General features: G+C 43.6%; 2 protein-coding genes across 11 annotated transcripts in view; one reads left to right on the forward strand and one right to left on the reverse strand.

Moving 5' to 3' along the window:
• Positions 1-27,650, reverse strand: part of SLC49A3 (solute carrier family 49 member 3) — a 96,180-nt gene that overhangs the window by 30,488 nt on the left and 38,042 nt on the right. The gene's annotated exons all lie outside the window — the stretch shown is intronic.
• Positions 1-27,650, forward strand: part of PCGF3 (polycomb group ring finger 3) — a 94,783-nt gene that overhangs the window by 16,458 nt on the left and 50,675 nt on the right. For 2 of the 10 annotated variants that reach the window (XM_048932206.1, XM_048932203.1), the window contains exons 1-2: positions 26,528-26,642; positions 27,503-27,577. The exons of 1 other annotated variant lie outside the window; for it this stretch is intronic. The gene's annotated coding sequence lies outside the window, so the exon portion shown is untranslated. Of the gene's footprint in view, positions 1-26,299; positions 26,643-26,876; positions 26,980-27,049; positions 27,578-27,650 lie in introns of those variants that run through there. 7 more of the 10 variants (XM_048932204.1, XM_048932207.1, XM_048932212.1 and 4 more) reach the window with 6 other exon arrangements.

A 27,650-nucleotide genomic window follows, 5' to 3' on the forward strand; every position in this document is an offset into this window, starting at 1 on the left:
TGTGTCCGTTTCCCCTTGTCCTGTCTCCATGTACCACTGAAAGGAGACTGGCCTCACCACTATGGCCCCCACACCTCAGATATTTATCAACCTGGATCAGGTCCCCTGTCAGTTGTCTTTTCTCAAGGCTAAATAGACCCAGTTCACTCAGCCTTTGCTCATAGGAGAGATGCTCGTGGCCCTCCGCTGGACTCTTTCCAAGAGATCCCTGTCTTTTTTGTACTGGGGAGCCCAGAACTGGACGCAGTACTCCAGATGAAGCCTTACCAGGGCAGAGTAGAGGGGGAGGATCACCTCCCTCGACCTGCTGGCCACGCTCTTTTTAATGCACCCCAGGATGCCATTGGCCTTTTTGGCCACGAAGGCACACTGCTGGCTCATGGCCAACCTGTCATCCACCAGGACACCCAGGTCCCTCTCCGCAGAGCTCCCCTCCAGCAGCTCATCCCCCAACCTGTACTGGTGCATGCAATTATTCCTCCCCAGATGCAAGACTCTACACTTGCTTTTGTTAAACCTCATCCATTTTTTTTCTGCCCAGCTCTCCAGCCTGTCCAGGTCTCGCTGAATGGCAGCACGGCCTTCAGGCGTGTCAGCCAATCCTCCCAACTTTGTATCATCAGCAAACTTGCTGAAGGTGGCCACTATGCCCACATCAAGGTCATTGATGAAGATGTTGAACAAGACCAGACCCAGCACTGACCCCTGAGGAACACCGCTGGTTACAGTTCTCCAGCCAGACTCTGCACCGCCAGCGACGACCCTCTGCACTCTGCCAGTCAGCCAGTTCTCAACCCACCTCACTGTCCACCCATCTATCCCACACTTCCTCAGCTTTGTTATAAGGATGTCATGGGAGACAGTATCAAACGCCTTGCTGAAATCAAGGTAGACTACATCTACTGCTCTCCCCCCATACACCCAGCATGTGACAACATCATAGAAGGCCACCAGGTCAGTTGAGCACGACCTCCCCTTGGTGAACCCATGCTGACTACTCCTGATAACCTGCTTTTCTCCCAGTTGTCTGGAGATGGCATGAACTCAACCAGGGAATGATCTCCACAGCCCAGACTGCCTCCAATCTTAACCTCTTTAATCTCCTCTGCACTGGTGAGCACCAGGTCCAGTAAAACTTCAACCCTGTTGGGTCTGTCCGTTTCCTGGACCTGGAATTTATCCTCAGTGGACTCCAGGGGTCTCTTGGATTGCTTGCAACTCATAGTGTTGTTTTCCCAGGAGATGCATGGGTGGTTGGAATCCGCCATCAGGATGAGAGCCTGTGAGCTCAATGCCTCTTGAAGCTGAAGTAACAGGGCCTTATCAACAGACTCCTCTTGATCAGGTGGCCTGTAGTAGACCTGACCTTTATTGATCTGCTGATCCCTAATTTTGACTCACAAGCTCTCAACCTGTTTGTGACTGTTTCTCAGAAACAGCTCTTCACAGTCTATTCACTCCCCTACCCCTCTATAAAGGACCAACAAAAAACACTTTCTGGGGCGTGCTTGGTACGCCTCAAACACTTGCAGTGCAAAGCCGTCACCATGACAACCAGTCGGAGGCTGATATCAATCAGCAAGTATGATATCCCATCCTTTAACAGGTTAGTCCTGCTTTTCTGTCAAACTGGCCTACCCTTCCCACAAGAAAATTTCGGCTACAAATTTATTTTCAACAAAGTTGTTACTGCAAACTCACTTGTCTATGACCTTAGCACAGTGTACTGCAAACCTAGCAGGCATTAAAGATTGCCTGAGAGGGAATCCAGGATCATCTTCTTCATCTTTTTATTGTTAGTCATCATTGCTGTTTGCCCATTTGAGACTATGACCTTTAGATGAACACACTTAACCCCCCATCCCTTCTCTAGCAATGTGGGCTGACACTGGAACTCTTCAAAATAGGCCTTTGAAATAGACTGCTGATCAATCTTCCTGTTCATTTTTCTGACTCACTGTTTCTCGGTATTCTTCAGTTTTTTCTTTTTGCTCTTTGTCTCCTGTGAAGTAATTGCAAAACCTATTTTGGCTTCTTAAAAGCTGTATGTCTTATATAGCTGTTCGGTCATAAAGTTGTTAAGTAGTTGCAAGACTTATTTTCGTTCCTTAAGCATATCATTGAGCCACACAGTTTAAGGTAGATTCTAAGTATTATCAACATTGGGGATGACTGTAGAATTTAGACTGTCATTAAAAGTAATGATGTGTGCGAATATCTGTGTATCATTTTACCTTAATCTAACCAGGGGTATCCGCAAATCTGGAAACCCCTTCCCTTCCTTTTAAGGGCAGGAAGTGATATTCTCGCACCTTAGCCTGTCCCTCCCAAAAAGCTTACAGCCCTCAAACATGGTATTCTAGTTCATCTCACCAAGTTTCTGTGGGAGCATTAAGATTACAGTTTTTCAGTTGCATCTCAGTTTCCAACTCTTCCTACCTGTTTCCCATGCTGCATGCATTTGTGTAGAGGCACCTCAGCTGGAGTATTGGCCATATTACCTTTTTAGAGGAATCCTACCAAAAACCTCCGATGTTTTACCCTACTGATTCCTAAAATGACAGCATTCCTTGACTGTTCTCTGTTACTCAGCAGTACATTCTCCTTCCCCCATCAAATCTAGTTTAAAGCACTGGTGATGAGCCCAAAGAGCTTGCTGTCTTGGTATATTCTTTCCCCTTATGGTCAGTTGTGACCCATCCAACGTCAACGTGCCGAGTTTACCAAAGGTATGTCTTAGATCATAGAAGCCAAAGCCCTGGGTGTGACACCATCCATGCAGCCGTTCATTCGACTGGCTGGCTTTCCTCCTCCTGCCCAGATCCCAGTCTCCAGCTGGAAGGATTGAAGAGAACACTGCATCCTTTCCCTCTTGATCCCTTCAGCAAATTCCCAAGGGATACAAAGTTTTTCTTGAAATCTTTAAATTCACAAAAAGTCACAAGCGTGACACAGCTTGAAAAACCATGAGTGAGTTGTAGTCCTCTGGCTTTATCATACTTTGGATCCTCCTCCAGATATCCTGAATGTGGCCCCTCAGCAGACAGCAGACAGCAGACCTCTCTAGAGAGATTATGTGGGCACCAGATGAGTGCCTCAGTGCCCCTCAGTAGTCTCCAATTACTAAGGCTCTTCGCCTTTTTTAGTGGCACTGTTTGTGACTCAGGATCTCAGTTGGACCTTCTTAATGTGGTTGCCCCTTTTCATTTCTGAACAACTACTCATATCATTTTCTATTTCCATCCCCAGAGCTTCATATCTACTGGTTAGGAAAGCTTCAGGGGCAAAGGGGTGGCTTCTCCTTCTGCTCCATGCAGAAACAAGGTTCTAGTCTCTCTCATCCTAGTGTTTGCCCTCTGTCAGGTTGAAAGCCTGCTTATCTTCTTCCCCTTGCTGGAACCTATGGCAGGGCTGTCAGTCTGCCAATGACAGTGCATAATACCAGGCATCAATCCCTCTCTCCATCTGCTGAATACATCTCAGCCGGGCAACTTCGTCTTGCAGCCTGGTCAGCTGCTCAAAAAGATCATCAAGCTGGATGCACATGCATCCAATGACACCCCCAGTTGCCCAGGTAGCCAAGAAGATCAATGGCTTCCTGGTTTCTATCAGAAATAGTTTGGCCAGTAGACCTAGGGAAGTAATTGTCTCCCTGTACTCAGCCCTAACAAGACCCCACCTCAAACACTGTATTTCATTTTGGATCTCTCACTACAGAAAGGGTGATGAGTTGTTCAAGCATGTGGAGAAAAGAGCAGTAAAGCTGGTGAAGGGAAATCAAGATATATGGCCGATGGTACCGAGGCTGCTTCGTCTGGAGAAGTGGAGGCTGAGGGGAGACCTCAACCTAAAAGTAACTAAAAGGATGTTGCTACAAGGGGGATGTTCGTCTCTTCTCCCAGGTGACAAGTGATAGGATATGAGGAAATGACCTCAAGTTGTGATAGGGAAAGTTTAGACTGGGTATTATGAAGAATTTCTTCATGGAGAGGGTGGTTAGGCATTGGAACAGGTTGCTCTGGGAAGTGGTAGAGTTCTCCTTGGAGATATTTAAGGAATATGTTGAGGTGGCCCTCCAGGACATAGTTTAGAGGTGGGACTCAGTAGGTCAGGCTGGTGATTGGTCTTCATGATCTTGAAGGTCTTTTCCAGCCTATGTGATTCTGTAAGTCTGTGTTAAAGACCAGCAAGTAAGGTGGGACATTTTCTAGGAAATAGTATATGGTTTAAATCTAGATAGGTGGCTTGAGTGTAACAAAATCGCAGTGTGCATGCTGGGGAAAAAAAGAAAAAAAAAAGAACTGTGATATCTTCCTATTGAGAAGCTGAAAATACAGCCTTTGTATTCCTCTGGTATCTAGATTTACAAGTGTGTCTATTGTTCCCTCTTGTTTTCTGACTCTTACACTAGAAATACTGAAAAATCAGTGTCACTGCAGAGTTATACTTGAGAATCCAAAAGCTATTACATCTGAGTTTGTACACTGAAACAGTTTTTCAGTCTGTTATATACAGACTATATATATATATATATATATATATTTTAGTAAAATAATCTTGTTCCTTCTAAAGTGCATTTAGCTTATCTAAGATCTGTTTCCTTCAAAGCCAGTACTGCAACATTAACCTCTCTTAATGTTGTAGTCTAAATATGGTGCTGTACTGGTCACCATAGAAATATCCTGTCACTATGAGTCTTTCATGCATTTCTCATAATAAGAAAGCATCTCTCAATTTTCTTTTTAAATCTGAACTGCAGCAAGCTAACCCACACGTCTTGGCATGATCACAGTGTATTAATCACAGTCATTGCTTTGTAGGAGCCTGCATTTTGGTTCATCCCATGTTTGTAGTTTGGTCCCTGATACTGAGGCTAACTCAGTCAGTGGGCAGGGAGAAAGGTGGAACAGCACCTTCCCTGCCCTCAGACTTCTGCCCAGTTGGGGCTGCAGGGGTCTGTGGAAGTCTTAGAAAATAATTATGCAGGCTGCAGATCCACCCCCATGCTTTAGGAAATGTGGCACAGATGGAGCCGTGCTGTCAGGGGCATTACATACTGGAGGAGTGGCTATGAACAAGAGCCCTGTCGGTGTTTAAACCCACTCTCTGGAGATCCATGGGGTGTGTGGGAGGAAGAGCACACTGGGAAGAGCTGTGACATGCCAGATCTGGGCTGGGTCCTGTCCCGGGCTGGTGCCTTCTGACTAGGGATAGATGAGTACCTTGGGAAACCCGTGGTGCCAGTATATTTCTTAGCACCCCTAGGGAGACTGGAAAGGAAGAATTTTAATGAGCGAAGGACAGTTGGGAAAAGAAGTCAAAATGTGTTTTCTGCTCACAAAACTGCCAGTGACAGCCCTGGGACCCAAAATGAACCAGAGCAGGTCAGATGGAAGTAACTTCTGCACTTCCCTACTATTTCCAGCAGAGCTGTTTCTAAGGATCTTCTCTTCAGGGTATGGTGACTCCTGCATACTGCACCATTCCAAGACTATACATACTTCCAAATCAGGATATACCCCAGATTTTGTGTTGTTTGTAGCAGAACTATTTCTCAAAAAGTAGCATCATGTACTGTTTTCTGTTCATTACAGCCACAGTATTTTCAGTGTCTACCTGGTGTTAGATTTAGGACTAATTGCTTCTGAGGCCACTTACTGAGCTGTAGGTCTCCCAGCTCCTGCGGATTTTTTTCTTATTGCAATGTTTTTTAACTATCTAAATAACTATTTTTTGAACACTGTATGTATTTCAGATACTCTGGCAATTGAGCTGGTATTATTGGCCAAAAAGACTATTTTTACAAATTTTCAGATGGCTGCTTAGTCTGCAAATGCTGAAAGCACTCAGATGGGAACTGTATGCCATAGCATGCAACATATCTTTGAATTGCCCAGTGTCATGTGAACCTTTAAATAAATGGACAGAGATTAACTATTAGAGGCTTACCTTCAGTGATGGATCCAATACAAACCTTCATTACTCATAAAAATTCTATTTGCAGAATAATGGGACCCCACTGGGACCAGTTCTGCCCTCTCCCAAGTGCTGCCAAAGGGCAGCAATCCTCCTCTAAGAATCTCTTGGGGGCCCATCTCAAAGTGAAGAGGCCAGAGCAGCTGGCTACCTGTAGTTCTGTTCTTGTGTGGTCCCAATGTTGTCCACACAGCCATGCAACAGCCCACTGAGTAGCCTGCTTACTTTGTTAGTCTGCAGGTAAAAGTTTAACTTCCTCTTCATTTGTAGTGGAAATATAATGTGAATGCCTTTACCATGGATCTAGATGCAAAACTTCGGAGTTGCAAACCTGGTTGACATTGACAACCTGATTTCACAGAGTGCAAACTACAGAAACAATATCATCCGTGTTAGTGTTGTTAAGTGCTGGCCTTATGTCCTTTACCACCAGGGTGTTCCCCCCTTCTCCGCATTGCAAGTTTGGCAGTAAGGACTAGCTCCCCAAAAAGATTAAAACAGTGTTACTGAGTTCAGCATATGAAGTTTGAAGAAGGCAGAAAAATGTTCTGCTTAGAATCTAGTTTTTCTAAGCAGGTAAGTATAATTATTGGTACTGCAGAATAACCTTCAGTTTTGTTTAAATGACCTAAGCATTCTACATTCTTAGAGAAACATGGCACTCGTTCACACAAGCCCAAAAAAGCTTCAGGGAAACTACAATGGGAGTTTAAAGATGAAAGTATGTTGTTGTTATCTTAGTTTTGCTTCTCATTAAAAATAAACAACAAATAAATAAATATAAAGATCAAAATATTTCAAAAGTGGCTAAAGGTGTTGACTTAAAAAACCACAATCTGTTGCCTGACTTTCAGAGAGTGAGCATGTAATACTTCCTGTACTGCACCTCTTCAGAACACTCTAACCCATTAGTCACTGGTGAATAACATCATCTTCAGAGTTCACAGAAGGGATAAATACGTTCCTGCCCACGAATAGGGATTTCAGCAGACTAAGATTCACTAATCAGCGCTGCCTTTTTGTCAAGGAAAATGGCACGCCTTCTAAACTTTATCAGTATTTTTCATAGCGTGGGTGATCTGGCTGACTCATTAACACCCAGGAGGGGATTGCTAATCAGTGGATGACTGCTACATGTGCCACAAAGCCATGATTTGCTCCTTTATGGGAATACCTGATCTAAATAAATTGAATGGCTCACATTAAGCTGTAGTCTTCTTGTTTTGATCTGTGTTTCCCGAGAAACACAGCTTATGTAAACAGTCCTTGTTCATTCTCTCCCTTCCTAAAATCTGTTCAATGCTTCTCCAGTCTCCAAAATATTCCACAATAAAGCAATGGCCTCAGCCTCCAGTCACCACAAAGTCTGTGGCAGCAGGCGGCTTGGTCAAGGAGATACCACCTTACTGAGGTCAAGGAGACACACCTTACTGCAGCACTCTTGAGAGATGGAGCTGCAGTCCTTAGTACATCAAGAGTCAGGGCATGAGAGCCAGGGCTTCACTGGTCTTTTGCTTCTAGTACTGTCCAGAGAGTGTATGATATTGGGAGGATGGTTTCCACTCCTGCATGTGGTCACTGCAGGAGAGCTTCTAGAAACAAGTTTCAGATCTCCAGGGGAGTAACTTTTTTCCACTAAGACACTTTATTTATTTCTCCTGCAGCAGAGGGTTCTGTTACAGAACAGAATAGATATTACAGGGGTGAAGGAGACTAAAGAGGAGGCAGTTAACACACATTATACAAGTTTTAGGATTTTCAATATAAACTACTTTTGAAAAGTTATCTTAGTCATAAACCTGAAAGTACTACAGGGTTTTTCACACTCTGCTGGGTAAAGGCTGAAGGCTACCTGTGGGCCCCAGCCTGGAGATTCCTTACACAGAAAGAGCTCAACCCAGAAATCCCTGGGATTTACAGTGGCTGGCTTGTAGAATAAAGTCTACATGCCAAAATGCCCTTTCAGAGTTGGATGTAAATTTACAACATTGACTGAACCTTAGTGCATTTCCTGCATGGAAGGCACAAGAGAAAGTAATGCATTTGGGTTCGTTTGGAAATGCAATCCAAATCCCACAAGTAAAGTAGCAGCCTTGTGCCTTTGCCATATACTCTTCTTGGATCAAGCCTAAAAGAAGAGAGACCAACCTCTACATTATTACCTAATAAATGCTGTTAAAATGAGTTCAAGGAAGCAGTGTGTTTGCTGTATACACACCTAGAAGTGATAAATGGGGAACAAGTTTTTTGTGTAGGTTCTACATTTTCTGTAAATCTTAAAAAATAAATACAAACCTTATATGATGTCTCCACCTTCCCTCTTTCTTCCCCTTTTCCCCTTTTCCCTTCCTACTTTCAGAACAGCTCTTCTTCTTCTCTGCAACATTCTTCTTTCCCTTAGTATTAATTACTAGTGTGTGCACTTTTTTTTTTTTTCTTTTTTTTTTCCCAGTGCCTTTATCTTTTCATTTGCCCTGCTTAGTTTGTCTCGTGGATCCCAGGGTACACATCTCCCAGCCTCCCTTCCCTTTTGAACAGCCCATTGCTTGGTGCACTACTATTCCTCTTAACTTCCTTCTTGTTAACAGGTGCTTTTTACTTCCCAAGGAGAATCTCAGATCCAACCTACAGAGTTCTTCACCTGCATAAACATGACAATGTTTTGGTAGCTGGGGGCTGCTAGTGTTAGAAAAGACCTGTGGTGTTCCCACTTCAGATACCACTGTTTCTATGGGCTCGAAAAGGGATCCTCTGGGGAAGCTGATTCCCCCAGCAGTGCTTATGGCACCTCTGTGGTAACATATTCAAGAGAAGGTTAAAACTACTTTGCAATAGCAGCTGGGGTATAGGGGTGATAAATGGAAGAGAGAGAAGTGGCCCTGCAGACACTGAGGTCAGTGCAGGACAAGGTGCAAACAGTCTGTTGGCTGTATGACCATATTCCACTTTATTAAGCAGACTGAATGTCTGTTCTTAAGCTGTAATTTACATGTAAGTTTCCAGAACTTGAGTATTCAGATTTGTCGTTTGAGATGTGCTATTGTCGTCTGAGCCTGTTGGTATGTCAGAAACTATTTTAGGACATGGTTTCTATTCCCTCTCAACCTTCTGCTTGGTTTAGCATATCATAACCTCAAACTTCCCCATTGGTTCTGGTTAGGTCTATTTTTCTGTGATCTTACTGATTTGTTATTTTTTCAGTGAGGCTCCTCACAGCTATCAGTGATGATTGTCTGCATAGTCACTGATAAATAGTCACTGAAGCAGGAAGTCTTATGCTTGTGGCAGCTTGTCCAAGTAGCCTAAGGTATGCAGTGGATGGTTGGAGCTAAATTTCTTCATTATCCTGAAGATTCGGAGAAACTTGCATTAACCAGAACACCTTTTGCCAGTCAGCCTTGGAACTATGAGCAATGAAGCTGGTGACAGATCTGAAGCACAAGTCTTACGAGGATTGGCCAAAGAAACTGCAATTGTTTAGTCTAGTGGAGACTCAGGGGAGACCCTGTCACTCTCTAAAATTGCCTGAAGGGAGGTCATAGAAAGATGGATGTTGGCCTCTTTTCCCAGTTAACTAGTGATAGGATAACAAGGAATGGCCTCAAGTTGCACCAGGGGAGATTCAGGATGGATGTTTGGAAAAATTTCTTTTCTGAAAGAGTGATCAGGTGCTGGAATGGGCTGCCCGGCAACATGGCTGAGTCACTGTCCCTGGGGGTGTTCAAGAAACATTTAGACATACTAACAGACATAATTTAGTGGGGAAATATTGGTGGTAGGTGGATGGTTGAACGAGTTGATTTTCAGTTGATCTGGAGGTCTTTTCCAATCTTGATGATTCTACGGTTACACTACTATTCAGCGCCTCATCTGGGGAAGTGTTTTGTGTTCTGAATTAAGTCTCACTCAGAGTTGAGAACTTACAAATTATTTTGATTTGTCTCATTCTTGTTTTCCTAAGGTTAATACCCCTGCCGTTTCTGAGGGAAGCCCACCCTACAGTTTTTATAGACAAGCCTTTTCTCTTCAAATCCCTATCTATCTGACATGGGACAAAGAAAGTCATTATCTTGCAAATGAGTAAACAAGCTTGGTAGCTACTTGCACCAGACATAAACACACAGAAGGCACCTGGTTGGTACCTGTGACCAAGGCGTTGTTGCGTGAGTATAAAAGGTTGTAAGCACGTACAATAAAGGTCTTCCTTCTGCACCAGCAACAAAGTCCGTTACTCTCTGCCACAATCTGAAGAACTGCAAAGCCTGATCTGGTGGTGACTTGGAGCACAAAACCTCACAAAAATAGACATGTTCTTTCAAACTGAACTTATACATTGAAATAGATGTCCTTGAAAGACAGTTTCTGTTCTGAGTAGGAATATTTAAAAAGCATATCTTGTTAAAGCAGATAACTTATATAACTTCTTGCCAGTGACCTAACATGCTGACATTCATGCTCACATTCAAGATGACTAGCAAGTACTGGCTTCCCACAACTGCTTCTAAGGCCGAAGCAGCCTTGAAGAGCACACATGTTGGATGTAGTATATGTGAGTACAGTGGTGATGGAGGGCAGGGAGTGAGATGGAGGAAATTATTGCTGACTTAAAATAGGAGCAGCTTAATGAAAAAAAAAAGAACCCCTCCTTAGTCCCCCCTAAAAAAAAAAAAAAAGCTGAAAAAACATGAAAGTCCATATAGAAGCAAAAAGAGAAAGGAATTATTTTCTATTTCCCACCAGCAAGTGAAGCCCAGCCATCTTCTGGGAGGCAGTGCCTTGTACATGTAGTGATCAGTCAGGAAGACAAAAATACCTTCATAATGATAGTCCCCTTCATTCCTCCAGCTTTTATTGAGCTTGACATCACATGGTATGGGATGTCCAGGTCAGTTAAGTTTTCTGGCATTGTTCCCTCCTGACCTCTTGCTCATCCTGACCTGCTGGTTCTCAGTGGCAGCTGGAAAGCCCATGACAATGCTGTGCCACACTGCTTGGCTGTAGACTCAGTACTGCTCTGTAACAGTGCTGCTCTGGCTTCAAGCACAAGGCACAGCATTGCATGAGCTGACGCAAGGAGGGTGGCTCCAGCCCAGTTGGACCCTGTACAACTTCCACCTCGTATTCCATATAATTTCATACCATCTTTCTAGTTTAGTCTATGAGAGACATGTGTCACGCTTCCTTTAGTATATCTATATCCTCTGATCATCATAATATCCAACGTAATAGATTTATACATTCTCATTACCACTATACCTTGCCCCTTGACAGATATATGGATATTGTCTGCCTGTTTCATGGGCTACTCCCATTTCCCAAACTGCCCATAAAAACTCTCAATTTTTAGGCCTCTCTTGTGGAGGTGGTCAGTCAGGCCAGGAGAAGGAGCACGCTGGATTCTTGGATGCCAGCTTAGCTTAGCTTGAATATTTGCTGCACTCAGCCAGTTTCCCATGGAGTTGACTCCTGTTGGTCTGCAGTATCTTTCTACAACATACAACTTAGATTGTAGATTAGTTAAAGTTAAATCTCCTTGAGGCACAAAACTGATCTCCCCATCCTTCTGCATCACCCACCAAGTGCACAGGGGTCTTTAAGCAAAAACAATGCCATTAACAGGGTAATAGGATTGCCTTTTCGCAGGAGAAAAGCAACTCATTCTGCCTTCCCCAGCCATTTCCCTGAGTACCCTCCTCCCACAATGTGTGTGGCTTTGTTTGGGCAGCATCAGGATGGCTGGCAGTTGCTCTGGTGATAAATATTCAGGTGGCTTCTTTAGATTTATAGAATCACAGAATTGCTCAGGTTGGAAAAGACCTTGAAGGTCCTTGAAGCTGGACCTTGCAGGTCCAACTGCAACCTAACCATACCACCCTAACAAGCCTCTGCTAAATCACGTCTCTGAGCACCACATCCAAACAGTTTTTTAAACACATCCAGGGTTGGTGACTGAAACCACCTCCCTTGGAAGCCTACTCCAGTGCTTAACAACCCTTTCTGTAAAGAAGTTTTTCCTGATATCCAACCTAAACCACACCTGGCGAAATGCCATGCCCCAGCACCAAATGCCCCACAGCATAATCTATTATACCTCCAAACATTTCCAAAGATTTATTGCTAATACGGAATATGAAATATTCAGTCAAAGCTCTGTCTCTTGGTCTGTGAGATTATGAGGTTGGAATGGAAGTCCCATAGTCTAACTCAATTCTTTCTGAGATACCATGATGGCACAAAACTCGCTTTTCAAGGTCCAAGATGGCACTTCAAATGGTGGCAAGGTATACTGGGTGTGCTTCCAGCCATCATGTAGTTGCTTCCAGCAATATAGTATGAATATAGAATATATTCAGAATATAGCAGAATATAGTATGTAGCACTTGTCCTGATATATTCATGGTAGGGTCCAATGCAGTAAATTTGCCATGCTTCATTATATAAAAATCCTAGCCACCGCATTGTATTCCAAAGAGGCTTTATTTGCACAGCTTGCTTGCTTGTAGCACATTTCACATTCATGGGTGACCTTTGCAACGGTCTAAATTACCAGGTCAACACCTCAATCATGAGCCTGTCTGTATATTGTTTCTCTTCCTAGAAAGTTTTGTGGGCCCACTGACCCACAGACATCTCATCCCTACCTTCCCAGACTGGGTCTACTTGAGCAATTTCTATTTTCTATTTCTATTTTTGCAGTCTTATCTTCCTGCTCAACGTTTTGATGTACTTCAGTAGTGTATTTCTTGGGCATGTGATCATCTATATGACATACTTTTACATCAGTATTTTCCTCTCGGTCAGCAGCCCAGATGAGCAGCTTTGTAGCCACTTGGTTTGCTTCCACTGCTGTACCTATACCGCACAGGGCATTTTCCACTATTGGTGAGTTGGTAGGTCATGGTTGGTGGGCAGGTTGGTAGGTAGGTTGGTGGGCCCCTCACTGCAAGAAAGATATTGAGGCCCTGGAACGTGTTCAAAGGAGGGCAACAAAGCTGGTGAGGGGTCTGGAACACAGGCCATATGAGGAGAGGCTAAAGGAGCTGGGAATGTTCAGCCTGGAGAAGAGGAGGCTCAGGGGAGACCTCATTGCTCTCTATAACTTCCTGAAGGGAGGTTGTAGTGAGCTGGGGGTCGGCCTCTTCTCTCGTGTCATTAGTGATAGGACCAGGGGGAATGGTTTCAAGCTACGGCAGGGGAGATTCAGGCTGGACATGAGGAAGTATTACTTTTCAGAAAGGGTGGTCAGGCACTGGAATGGACTGCCCAGGGAGGTGGTGGAATCACCGACCCTGAGTGTGTTCAAGGAAAGACTGGATGTTGCGTTGAGGGACATGGTTTAGTAGGAGCTACTGGGAATAGGTGAACGGTTGGACTGGGTGATCTTTTAGGTCTTTTCCAACCTTAGTGATTCTATGATTCTATGATTCTATGATTCATGCTACATTCAGGAAGACAAGCAAGTGCTGACTCTGCACTCTGCACAACCGTGTTTTGACTACAAGCCTCCTCCAAAGCAAAATTTAAGCATGAGAAGAACATGATGAGAAGAGCCAAGATGAAAAGAGAAGACAAATGTTTGAAATAATTTTGAGGAAGAGTAGCATAACATTGTTTTCTAGGCATGCATTACTTAAGATGGCTCTTGCCTGGTTTGTAACATTGCCTATTAGTGTTAAGGGAGTGTGGACCACATGTCCATGATTTCGATGGGAACCTACACTTCCAGTATTGTAGGCAGAAAATGTATTCAATAATTTAAATGTGCTCAATAATTTAAACATAAAACCTGCAATTATTTTTGTTGCCTTGAATAGTATCTCTCCAGGACTGACACCAACAAGCAGACAGTGCAGATGGCACTGCCTAGGGCAGGGTTCTGCAAGTGAACATGTGGGATTCTGGCTATGGATATATGCAGGTGAAATGGTGGTCATTCCTGCCTTCCAGCTGTCTGCCATGCTGCTCCAGCAGAGGTCATTTGCCCCTTAGTTGGAGTGGCTGAGTGGGATGCCTATTTAGTTCTGGCCTCCATTTTCTATCTGTAGTAACCTAAACTAGAAAGCTGTTCAGTGGGTGGGAAATGTGCACTGCTCCCACTAGTTGTGACTAGGTGCCTATGTTTAGTACACTTTAGTACAGAGCTCTTTGTTAGAGAATAACAATTTTTTAATTTTTTTTTTTTTTTTTTTTTTTTTTTGTGGTTATGCATAAGCTTGAGCCATCCCTGTCTCCTAGATACAGACAGAACAGTGATTTTTTATTATGTACTTAAATTTCTGAAGTAATACTATCAAGTACAATTCAGAGAGTATAAAAGGGGGCTAAAATGATACTAGCTTGAAAATCAGACTACAGTACCCAAAATGTATTTGATACTTTTGAAAGCAACTCACTTTATGCTTTTTTCAGCCATCAGTTGTTAGTTTTGTTGGTAGATTAGGTGGCAGATGAGAATGTCAATATGTGGAATTTCCCTGTAGTGGCCAGCTGTTTTCTAGTTTTTCCTGTTAATTGTAGGAAGAAACATTTTGTGACTTATGAGAAAATTGAAATCCATTTTCAGGTCAGTCACATGTTAAGCTTGTCTGAGGTCAGAAGAAAATAATTTCTGATGCTTCTGCCCACCATTCTTCCTCTTAGAGAGTACAGTTATTTATTGCAGTGTCTTGAAGGCATTACTGAAATCTCGACTCCTGCTTTACTGTCCATCAACCTTCCAAAATTTGAAGGAACATCAGACACTGTGGCCATCATTTTTTAAAACTCTTCTCAGCTCCTTCCTTGTTGTGATGTTCCAGATTTACACTGTACTTCCTTACATTGCTAAGCAAACCATTTCTGTATTGTGTAGCATTCTTCCTTGATGGACTGCAGACTTCTCCTTCATGCTAGTTCATTAGTACCTCAGAAAAACTTGGAAAGGTTTGACCAGGTCAATGTAGTTCCTTCAAACAGGTTGAATTCTTCCTTCTCCTAATCTGGCTGGGTTGACCAAGGAAAGAAGGAAACCTTATAGCCAGAATGACACAAGACATTTGTGAAAACACTGAGATTTCACCTTGGGTGTTCCTCAGTTGCTGATCTACTGTTTCTTTCCTCAGGAGAGATTATCCTCTTTCTGCTGCATACATGGCAGCTGGACTCTGCTTGACTCAGCAACCAGACAATATTAATATTAAAATATTAATAATCTCTGAACAGAAAACAAAACATCCTTCTTGTGCTGGGGGTGAAGGTTTCCTCTTTCTCCCTGCCCTTCTTTGTTCCCTCAAGACAATAAATATATGGAGAAGGCTCAAATTCTGCAGGACCATATGTTGCAAATATGTTCATGGGATGACTGAATTTCATCTTTAGTTAGCTCCCACTTGTCCCTGTGTTTTCAGTTAATATTTTTTCTTAAAGAAAAAGTTAAAAATGCTGTTTCCATCTGCTATGAAGTAGCAGGGAGGTAGCAGGTGAAGACATGACTAGGTTCTATGGTAAGAAAGAGCAGTACAGACCAAATACTCTAAGTGAATATCTACAAGAGATTTGCCTTGATTTGAGGTGTCTAAAACCACTCTTAGCCAGTTCTCCGGCATAAATACCAGCTTCAGGACCTACCCCAAATACACAGCACCTTTAGGGGTGGCTTATACACACCACTATGCATACCTTCTTTCATTTGGTCTCCATCTCTTTCTTCTTCCCATGTGAAGTAGTAAGTACAGACTATTCCAAGGTAAATACTGCAGAGACAGGGAGTGAGCTTTAGTTTTTCTGTGGTGTATGACCACCAATATCAACCAAAACAAATTGCCTTGCAACAAATTGTAATGCCCTGTCTTCCTTAGGGGAAGGTAGAGTTATTTTTCACTGGGGTTTGTTAGTTAACTTGAGGTTAAATTGGGAAAAAAAAATCCTATAAACAGATACAGGTCTTGACAAGTCAATACAAAACTGGTTGAAGACATCTTGTTTCTCCTTCAGTTATAAATGTCTGAATCTGATCCAGTCCTGGGAGTTTCTGCCCAAAACTGAGTGTCCTGCGGAGGTTGGTGATAATTAAGTGGTGATGTAAGCAGATCCTGCTCCAAAAAAAGCTGAGAGACTCATCCTTGTGAGAGAGACTGATCAGTTAACCTGGGATTGTCTAGATTGAATCCCCCATATCCTTTCACAAGTAAGATCTTCATTCACTGTACTCCTGAATACCTTTTGTCACTGGGGAATTAACAGTCCAGCCCATCTAATCTGATACACTTCAGGACATAGCTTTCCATGCTTGCAGGTGCCAATGTAACATGAGAAAATCAGATATTTTCATTTGAAAATTGTGCGTTAAAAGATGTTATTAAAAAATAAAACTGGAAACCAGTTTGACTTTAGAAATGGAGTACCATCCAGCAGATTAAGAATATAGGAAGGAGATACAACTGGAATAAGATGATCAGATGAATACAGAGAGAAAACTGTAGAATTAGAGTGGAACTGTATAAGCTATTCCCTGTTCAGTGCAATGATTCACCCAAGACCATGGGAAATTCCAGTGAGACCTATCACACTAAATATGAAGCTAAAATTAGACATTTGCAAAAAACAGATCAGAATGTAAAGATCAAACAGCTGCTGCATCATCAGGAAGAGATGAAGAATTTGAATGGGTGCTGCTAAAGATTACCTCTTTGGTTTACTATGAAATGTCTGGAGACTAACTAGTTTGAATTGTTCACTGAAAATACTTAATTCCCAGAAGTGCACGCTACAATTGCTAAACAGTTCCTGTATTTGAAATCTACATAAAAGTAGCTGGTGAATATATACAGTTCACTTAAGGTGAAGTCTTGATGATGGCCCTTTCAAATCAGGACAATTTTAGAGGATATGCTGGAAGGTAGATTCCCAGAAGTAAAAATAAGTCAAACAAACTACAAGGAAGCCTTCCTGGTTTTTTTTTGTTGTTTATTAATCTCTTGGTTGGTTGATTGCTTTTTTTGTTTGTTGCATGGAGGCTTTTTTGACTTGTTTGCTTTTTTTGTTTGTTTTTTCCTTCCATGGCACGCTTCCACAGCAAGATCAGCTGGATTTATGGACATATTTGTTGTGAGCCTCTGGTAGATGCTTCCTTAGCCTCTTCTTGGCTATCCAAGATACTACACACCTTCTCTGTGTCTTCATAGTTGGACACTGGAAAAATATCTATTCAAGTATCTCAGAACTTTCAGCTATTTTTCATGTGTCTCCCTCAACTGCATTTAGACTAATTCCATTCTCCCCTAGTCATCTTAGATCATATCTTCTAGACCTGTTTATTTCTATGCTCTTCCTCACATTTCTTTCTTCAAGTATGACGTTTGATCAATAGAATCAACAATTGGAAAACCCGTATCACTGACTCACAGACAGTGAAATGAGATTTACTTTTTGCATGAATATAACATGGTATCTCCACCCACAAGATAAAATGCTGCTTATCAGAAATTTTAGGCCTTAGAGGGTCCTGTCCTTAGGTCCCATAATACCCTGCTGTCAACCCCACTGAATCAGAGTTCCAGCAGAGTTCAGGACCATGAGCCCCTCTTCTCAGTGACAAAGGTAACAGGCTGGAGCCTGTTTCCCATGCTTCATATGGCTCAGACTCTTGTTTACTTCACAGATACCTCCAGGAGTTTTCCTCAAGACCAGGTCCAGCCTGAAATTCCCATAGGCAGGATCAACATTTCTACATTGTTCCTGTGTGGACCTGTTCTCCCTCTCCCCCTCCCTTTTTCTTGTCTTATTTAACTGAAGGATCTTTGTTGTCCAAAGAAGGAATGTATTTAATCACTTGGGACATCTTCAGATGATATCAGGAGTGATGTACTGTTTTGTCTTCCATTAATGATGGTGCATTCCAGTTGGGCACATGCTGGTGTGAAACTTACAATACACTGCATGCCTGCTTGCACTCTGCTTGATCTCCAAGATCCCTGATACTCCATTCAGTCAAATGAGTATCCTAAAGGGATACCTGAGTGCACCTCTTGTCACTATATCTTCATTAGACAATTCTTTTAGAACTGATGCCAGCAATTTCAGGCAAGATCCACAGAAATGCTAGTCATCAGTGAATAAGATGTGACTGATAACTGCAGCTGACTAATATAAATATAAAACTGTAAGTACTTTTAGTATAAACAAACAGTTCACACGGTATGCTTTGTGTACAGGAGTATTTTTTTCTATCACAATATTCGATAGGGGGAAAAAAACCCAAATATTAAAAATATATGCAGGCAATATATTTGAACTGAAGACAAATGAATCTTCTTCTTCTCCTTTGTAATTTTAAAAATATGATCTGTCTGCTGATTGGCAGATTTTATCCCAGACAAAAAAGAAAAAAAAAAAAGGAATGAAAAATGGAAATAAGTAGAGCTCTGTATTAGGTTGGTTTTGCTCAGCAGTTTTAGCCAATATACAAGGTATTTCTGCTTGGAGAAGCCCTGGTGAAAACTGATCATATACAGAAAAATGGTTGGGAGTAGAACGTTGACCATGAATTGCACACTGGCCTGTATCCAGTACTGTGACTTGCAACACATGTGAATGGTTGAAACTATGTATGGGACAACATAAACAAAGATAAATTTCAGCAGGGTAAATACACAGCCATGCAGAGCTACACCCACTCTTTTAGCATGGTTTCTAAGCCCGCTAGGTTTATGCATTGGTCTTGAAGCAACCTCTTGGAAAAAAGAAGTCATCAACCTGAAGAGAGGCGAGACAAAAAGGACTTGTGTGAGGGGTGCTTTGGCCAATGTAAGTGAATAATGTCAATGAAAATGAAAATGAAGTGATAATGAAATGAAATTGAATTCTGTCAACTTTCACAGAATCATAGAACGACTTAGGTTGTAAGGGGCCTTAAAGATCATCCAGTTCCAACTTCCTGCAATGGACAGGGCTGCCACCCTCCAGATCAGGCTGCCCAGGGCCTTACAACCTGGCCATGAACACCTCCAGAGATGGGGCATCCACAGCATTTCTCAACATAGTTTTTCACCAACCCTTGAGCAAAGAATTTCCGTTTAATATCTAATATAAATGTCACCTGTTTTAGTTTTAAAAACATTGCACTTGTCCCGCCACTATCTACCCATGTAAAAACTCAATCTCTGTCTTCTTTATTAGCTTCCTTAAAGTACAGAAAGGCTGTAATAATGTCTTCCTGCAGTCTTTTCTTCCCCAGGCAGAACAAGCCCAGCTCCCTCAAATTTTCTTCGTAGGAGAGGAGCTCCAGCCCTCTGATCATCTCTGTGGCCTTCCTCTAAACTCACTCCAACAGTTCCACATCATTTGTGGTGTTGAGGGCCCAACGTGCAGGATGTAATAGTCCAGATAGAGCCGCAAATGGCAGAGCAAAGGGGGACAATCCCCTCCCTCTCCTATAAGTCACACCTCTTTTGATGCAGGCAAGGATGCTATTGGCCTTCCAGGCTGCAAGCACACGCTGCTGGCTGAAGTCCAGCTTTTCATCCGTCAGGACCCCCAGATCCTTCTCCACAGGGCTGCTCTCAAGGAGTTCCTCTCCCAGTCTGTGCACATATGTGGGATTGCCACAGCCCAAGTGCAGCACCTTGCACTTGGCCCTGTTGAACCTCATTAGCTTCTCAGGAAAGATTCAGATTGGACGTTAGGAAATGCTTCTTCTCTGAGAGAGTTGTCAGGCGCTGGAATGGACTGCCTAGGGGATGGTGGAGTCACTGTCCCTGTAAAAATGCCTAGCTGTGGTACTGAAGAATATGGTTTAGTGGAAAATATTGGTGGCAGGTGGATGGTTGGACTGAATGATCTTAGAGGTCTTTTCCAATCTTGGATGGATCACGATTCCATGATTCCATTTATCAACTGGTGCCATCACTCCATTATAGAACACTACCTGGTCAGGTGTGATCTACTCATGGTGAGGCTGTGGCAGCTATCATGGATCACCTCCTCATCTTGCATGTGCCTTAACATCTCCTCCAGGAGGATCTGTTCCATGATCTTTCCAGGCACAGAGGTGAGGCTCACCAGCTTCTAGCTTCCCAAGTCTTCTTTTCTCCCTTTTTCCAAAAATGAGAGTGAAGTTTCCCTTTTTTGCAGTCATGGGAGTCTTCACTAGACAGCCATGACTTTTAATATGATTTGGCAGCTGTATCAACTGGGGTGCATGTCATTGATTCCCTTAGACTTGTACAAGTTCAGTTTCATTGGATGGCCTCAGACTTGCTCATTGTAGAAGGAATTTTGCTCCACTAGCCCCTTCCTAGAAGTTCAGGGATGTGAAAGGTATGGGAAGTCTGACTGTCACTGAAGACTGAGGAAAAAAACTGATTGAATACCTCAGCCTTTTCCGTGTCTGTTGTAGTCAGTCCTACCTTCTCAGTTATCAGGAGTGCACTTTCCTTTGTCTCTTCTGAGCAAAATACCTGTAGAATCCCTTCTTTTTTTTCTTTGCATGCCTTGCCAAGTTCAGTTCCATCTGTGCCTTGGTTTTCCTGGTACAATCCCTTCAGATCCAGATGTCAAGTTTCATTGTAGCGTCATTGAATCTTGCATCTCAGCATCATAACAAAGCTTCAACTTAAATTAAAAGAAAGAAATCCCCAAGGGAAAGAGCATCATATACTGCATTCTAATAGTCTGTAGCCTTTCTGTTTAAGAGACCCTAGCTCCTGCAATTCATGAGTGGCACATGCAGTTAGTATCATTTCTGAAGATTTTTCAGACCTTTTCCCAAATGCTCCTTCTTTGTAGTATTTACTTCTGATCTTTCTACCTCTACTTCTCTGCTTTTGATTTTGTACAAATTGTCTGGGTGTGCATCTGAAACGGAACTGATGGAATTAACGTGGTGATGCTAGGGATAATGCATGTGAAGGCAAAGAAGAACCTTACCAGTGTTTTGTGTATGTGTAGACTAGGGTCAACACACTATAATACAATACAATTCTAACAATTCTAACAATTCTAACAATTCTAATTGTCTAATTCTAACAATTCTAACAATTTGTTGCTGCTGTTTAATTTTGGGGCCCATCTCTCTATCCTTTTCCCTCACCCCTTTCTGGGATGTGGATCTGCTGGTCCCTCTGCCCTGTTAGTCATGGAACTGGGCCGAACCAGCCCATTAACCATTGATATTCTGTATGGTGAATAAACACCTTGGGTTTTCCTTTCTCCATATCTTGAATGTGAGAGTGATGTTTCCCTTTTTTTCAGTCACTGAAAATTTCACCTGACAGCCGCTTTTCAAACATGATGGATGGTGGCTCGGTAACCACAACAGTCAGTTCCTTCAGAACCATGGGTTGCACGTCATCTGTCCTCATAGACTTGTACACATTAAGTCTTATGAGGCAGTTTCAGCCTTGCTCTGCTCTTATAATAGGAGGGATTTTTCTTCTCTCACTTTCACCTAGAGGTTCAGGGATGTGAGATTCAGGAGTGTGAGAGATGCGAGAAGTCTGGCTGCCAGTGAAGACTGGAGCAAAGAACCTGCTCAGTACCTCAGCCTTCTCCATGTCTGTTGTACTCAGTTCTCTCTTTGCATGTATCAGAGGGTGTAGACACTCCATGGTCTCTTCTGTCATTTTTTACATCCCCTGCTGAGTGCAGTCTTGGCTTTCCTTATCCCTTCTCTGCATGTCCAGACAGCATGTATTCTTCCCAGGTGAAGCATCCTTGTTTTCACTCTCTGTATGTGTCCTTTTTATCCCTCAGTTTGATCTGCAAGTCTTTCCCAAGCCATGTTGGTTTCCCACTTCCTCTGCTTGTTTTCCTATACTGATCCACAAAATCTCTGGTTTTTAATGGGAGGATTAATAGATTTCATCTCTGAAGCCAGAATCTACTTGTGGTAAAGGTGAAGTTCAGAACACAGTTCCCAGTGGTTCTTGAGTAAGAATCAAACTATAATGCTGACATTCAGACATTAGGATAATCACACCAAAATCTGCACTGTCAAAATGACAGTGTTTGATCTAGTTATAAATAGAGGAAGTAATATAACTCAGTCTAGTTGACTCTATATGAGCAGGGAGGCTTCTGAGTGTGATTTCCAGGGGTCCCTTTCATCCTCAACCAGTGACTCTGCTGTAAAAATGCTGTGCACCTTCTCTTTATTGTTAACAAATGTCAGTGGGAAAAGGAGGCTTATGGGGCAGAAAACTCTACAAATTCAGTGAGAAATGCTGATGGTGTCTTCTCAAAGTTTTTAAAAATAATGATTGCATTTCCAAAATATCATGACTGACTTTATGCTAGAACAGCACCTGTATAATTCTGGTATTATTAAATGAAGCACATTCAGATTTTCTAAGCATTTCCCTAAAGCAATATGACGTCCTACAAGTCTGTAAAATAAATTCCAATTTTCTTGCATCTTCAAGAATGGAAACTTTAAATGCATGCCAGCTTTGCAAAAGTTGGTGGAGGGGGAATGTTTTTATACTCTTGATACACATATTCAGTGACGTCTGTGTAGAAGAAACCTGATAATGTAAGAGGAAAAGGTGTAAAAGAGATGTCAAAATATGAGATTATAGATATATTTTTATATACATACACAAAATGTATATCAGCCAAGGTGAAGGGTAAATACAGAAAAAGTAGTCAACAGTTCATTGACAAAGTTTAGTCACCTAAGTCAATGAATTCACACATCTTCTAAGACAGAATCTTCTAATTTGCTCTTGGGCAGATTGAGAAAGTTGCTGTCCTCCCAGCACGACTTAGCCAATTGAAGTACTCTTTTTTTTTTCCTCTCTCTCTCTTTTGTTTGTTTTCTTTTTTCCAGTTAACCTGAATTTGCCTGGACATTTTTGATTTCTCTGCTTGACAATTAAAATGAGAATTATAGAAACATTCAGGTGGAGAAGTACACCCAGAGGTAAAACTTTTTTCTTAAAGTAGGGCTTTCCCCAGCTTTGTTTCAAAAACCTTCTAAGAGGTTCAAGTTTATCTGGGGAACCTCTTTGAAAGTTAAGCTGTCCTCAGAGAGATCTGTTTCACTTTCTGTACCGTCAGAATCTCCACTGATTCAACTTATTACCATTGTCTCTCATTCTCCTGATGTTTATCTCACTAGAGATTATAGCTCTGCTTTTTGTATGTAACTCCCTTGTCAGTGCTATTGCAGGTCTAACTGAAGCTCTCTCTTCTCAAGGCAGAGCTAGCCTGGTTCCCTCAGCTTCTCCAGGTCGGACATGTTCTTCCCACCCTCTCCTATGTTGGTGGCCTCTGATGGGCTTGCTCAAGTTTATCAATAACTTTTTCACATTGATGTACCCAAAAATGGATGTTCTGTACCAGACCTGTTCTAACAAGTGACAAGTAAGAAGAAGCATGTGCAACTTCCTGTGTACTGACCTGCTAATATATTCCAAGATGCTGTTGTTTCTCATCACTGCCAGGACATATTTGTGGCTCACATTTAGTCTGCTGTCTCATAAGAACTCATAAGGTAACTTCAACAGTCTTACTATCCTGTAAGTCAGACAGACCTCAGCCTGCAGTGCAGGGAGTATGCTTCAGGTGCAGGATTTTGTTGAATTTTATTTCTACTGCCCATCTAGGCACCTCCTAACGACAGCCCTGTCATCCAGAGTATTGACTATACAGCTAGTTTGGTGCTGTCCACAAACTTGACAGTGTAAATTATTTTTAATTGTCCAAGTCATTGTCAGAAGTATTACACAGTTACCCTGAAGAAAGTATTAAACAGAAAACCCCCGAAGAACTTGTCACTTGCTTTCAGACAGAGTGCCACCTATTAACCAATAACCTTTGAGACCAGCAGTGCAGCCAACATTTCACCGTCCAAGTCTTCACCCATCCAGGCAGTCATGTCCTACTATGGAGCCAGAATACTGCGGGAGACTGTATCAGAAGCGTTGCTGAAGTCAAACTATCTGACATCTACAGTTTTCCTAGCATCTGCAAAACCAGTTATTTCATTATAGATAGTGGCTAAGTTGGTCCACTGCAATTTACCATTGGTATGACATGTTCTTCTCCTTCATGTGTTCAGAAATGCCATGGGTAGACTTGCTCCATTACTCTCTTCGGGACTGTCATTATGTTAAACATGCTAGTTACTGGCTGCTTTTATAAGCAGATATGGATGGACTAGCATACTCTGAAACAGCATTGCCAAAGGCATTAGAACTAATATTACAGGAAAAACGTTGAAAAGAGAGCAAATTGGTGCCTCATCTCTCTTGGGGTCACAACTCACTCGTAACAAACAGTATTTTAAAGAAAATTAACTGCTTGAGTAGACATGGCCATGTCACTTTGCTTTAGGTTTCATTTTCTGAAAAACATTCCTAGCAGAAGAAAACCGAATGACTCTGACATAGTGGTTTTCTGAATCTGTAGTGTTTGGCTCTGGAAACAGTAGGTATAAAAAATAAACAAATACATAACTAAATAAGCAGGCATGCAGTTTACAATTACACTCTTATAGTCCGTTACTGCTATTTCTGTCCCATCATGGTTTTGGCTGAGATGGAGTTAATTTTAGAGATGCTAGTATGGCGTGGTGTTTTGGATTTTTGATGAAAATAGCAGTGATAACACACAGATGTTTCAGTTTCATACGGTCAAGGACTTCTCTGCTTACAATGCCCTTCCAGTGAGGAGCTGGGACAGCAGAAGGAGCTGGGAGGGGATGGAGCCAGGACAGCTGACACAAGAAGGCCAAAGGGATGTGGTCCATCACAACATATGATGCACTTTGTAAAGAAGGAAGAAAGGGGCACGTTTGGATTGATAGCATTCATCTTCCCAAGAAACCACTACATATGATGAGCCCTGCTGTCCTAGAAGTAGCTGAACACCTGCCTACCAATGGGAAGTAGTGATCAAATCCCTTTCTTTGCTTTGCTTGCTCTTGTGGTTTTGAGCAGTAAACTGTCCTTAACCCAGGAGTTCTTACACTTTTATCTTTTCATTTTTCTTCCCCGTCCCACATGCAGAGAGTGAGTGAATGTCTGTGCAGGGCTTGGCTGCTTGCTGTTAAACACAACAGGTGCTTTTTGGGCCCACCGTGTAGCACAAAGTGTTGAAGAAGACAAGATTTGTTAGGAGCATGGAGTGTGCTACACCAAATATATAGATATTATGGCTGTTTAGCTGCAAATTGGTAGGCCCCTGTGCTTGCCATAGGACTTGCTTGCCTTACTGTATCTAAGAGTTCAGAGCTTGTTACTGGCTGCCTTCTGCTGTATTCCTTTGCTGTACTTCTTAGCATATTGTTTTGCTATGCCTGGGATCACTTTGGTAACAGCCATGGCCATGTGCCTGGGCTGGTAGAGAGCCAAAGCATTGCTGCTGTTGCTGTGCTGCTGTACTAGGCAGGCTGAAACTCCAGACAGAGCTTGAGCTAGTGACTTGTGGATAAGCCCACACGGGAGAATATAAACCCCGGTGCATTTGTGGCCATGGAAAAGTCTGCAATGTAGCAGGTACAGCCCAGAATACCTTGAAGCATCTGTGGCCGGGGATGAGACTGCAACACAGCAAGTACCTAAAAAGACTGTGGCCAATTAAAGATATTGTGCCAGGGCAGGAACACCTCAAAACAGCGGTTATGGATAAGTCCATGCTGCAGCAGGTACAAAGCTGTGGCCCATTAGTAAATCCGCACTTCAGTAGGTAGACCTTGAACACGTGTGGCTGTGGATAGGTCCATGACACAGCTGGCAGATCTGAAGGGAGGGTGGCTCGTAGATAAAGCTATGCCACAGCAGATACACCTCTAAAGACCACAGCCAATTGGCTACCTGGAGCAGGGGCGAGGAGTTTGCTGAAATGTTGCATCTTCTACCTGGTCTGATTGTGACAGATACGTCTTTAAGCTATTCTAACCCACGGTCTAAGCTGCATGTCATAGGAAGGTCTGTAGCAGGAACACAGGATAAGCCGCACAAGGAGCGGTGTGAGCGCAGTACGGACCCCATCTGAGCCGAATTCGGCACCAGGTAACACGATGCAGTCTCTCTCTCACACACTTCCCGTTCTCTCCTCGTTCCACGCCTTCTGCACGCTCCAAGACCCTTTCCTCCCTCAGCCTCGCACCTCCCGCAGCAACCAGGAGCGTTGACACCGAGGGCACGGCACGGCACGGCACGGCACGGCACGGCACGGCACGGCACGGCACGGCACGGCACGGCACGGCACGGCACGGCACGGCAGCCGCCCCCCAGCACAGGGCCCCCCGGCACGCACGCGCGTGGGCCGCCCCTCTCCTCGGGGGAGGGAGCAACGAGCTCCGAGCCCGGCGCATGCGCCCTGAGCCCGGCGCCCCCACTCGGCTCCTCTCGGGCCGCGCTCGGCTATTTCCGCCTCTTTGTTTTAAACTCCAGGCCGAGCCTTTTAATTTTAAACACCTCCCCCACACGCCGTTTTTTATTTTTTATTTTTTTAATTTTTATTTATTTTTCATTTTCCGCGAGGGGAAGGGGAAGAGGGGCCGGTATCCCTCTCCTCCCCTCCCCCCCTACCCCGCTAGCCCTCCCCTCCTCTCGCCCTCCCTCTCCCCACGAAGGACGGGCAGGGCAGGGCGCCGGCGGCTCGCGAAGCGGCGGACCCCCCCGGCGGCCAGAGACCGCGCCCCTCCCCGCACACGGACACGGCGCCGCCCCCCACCCCGGCAGGTCAGTGGGGCCGGGGCCTGCAGCGTCCCTGGGGCGGGGGGCGGCCTGCGCGTGGGATTCGTGCGGCCCGCGGCAGGGTGGGAAGGGGCGAGGGAGCGGCCCCGATGCCTCTGTGCGTGGGGGCTGCGCGTCAACTTCGAGTGCGCCGTCGGGGGGTGAGGTGGGGGGAGGGGGATGCGGGGCTTGCGTATGGCTTTATTGGAACTGTGTGCTGCGATCTCCGCGCAGCTCCTCCCGTGGTCTGGGGACACGCAGGTAGGCGTGGGGGGGGGCCTGAAGCCCCGAGAAACAAAGTCGTGCTGCCGGCGCTGGAGTGGCTGGATGCGCATAGTCCGAGGTGTGTGGGTGTGCGCGTTTCGCGTGGTCAGCTTGTGGTGGTTTTCTGCAAGTTTTAGTGACTTGGGTTGGCTCCTTCGAGACCCAAAGCGAGGGGTGTTCGTTTGGAGCGAACGTGCCCTGAGCGGAACGGGGCGCAGTGGAGGTCTGCTGTTACCACAGCCTGGGTCTTCCTTTGCTGCTTCGCAGGTATTTTTGGAAGTATGGAAGTATCGCTGTATGCAGGCTTTGTGTTGAAGCAGCCTAGCCATTTCCTGCCTTCTGCAGGAAATAGACGTGTCTGAGGAGCCAGGACTAAGAAACTCCATTTCATTGTCCCTGTACGCTCTTGAACATCCAAGAAAAACAGCAAATACTTCCAGTATTTCTCCAGATTGCCTTTCATAATTGCCTTCTGGAGTCTCACAGAACAGCTAAGGTTGTGGGTGAAAAGATTTGGTTTTTAAAATGGAGAAGGAAGGGGGAGAAAAGTTGAGCTGCTTCTCAAACATAGGTTCGTCTTAACTACTTCATCTCATCCATAGATTGATCTTCTAATGTAAACTGATTCCCTCTCTGAAGCCTGCTAAGTACATTGTTACAGGTCTTCTTGCTACCAGGTACTGTGGCTTTTTTTGTTGTTGTTTTGCTTTTTCTGAACTGTTGTTGCCATTTGGTAGGGCATGTGTGAAC

The sequence above is a fragment of the Lagopus muta genome, chromosome Z, assembly GCF_023343835.1.
Source record: "Lagopus muta isolate bLagMut1 chromosome Z, bLagMut1 primary, whole genome shotgun sequence".
NCBI classification, from domain to species: Eukaryota; Metazoa; Chordata; class Aves; order Galliformes; family Phasianidae; genus Lagopus; species Lagopus muta.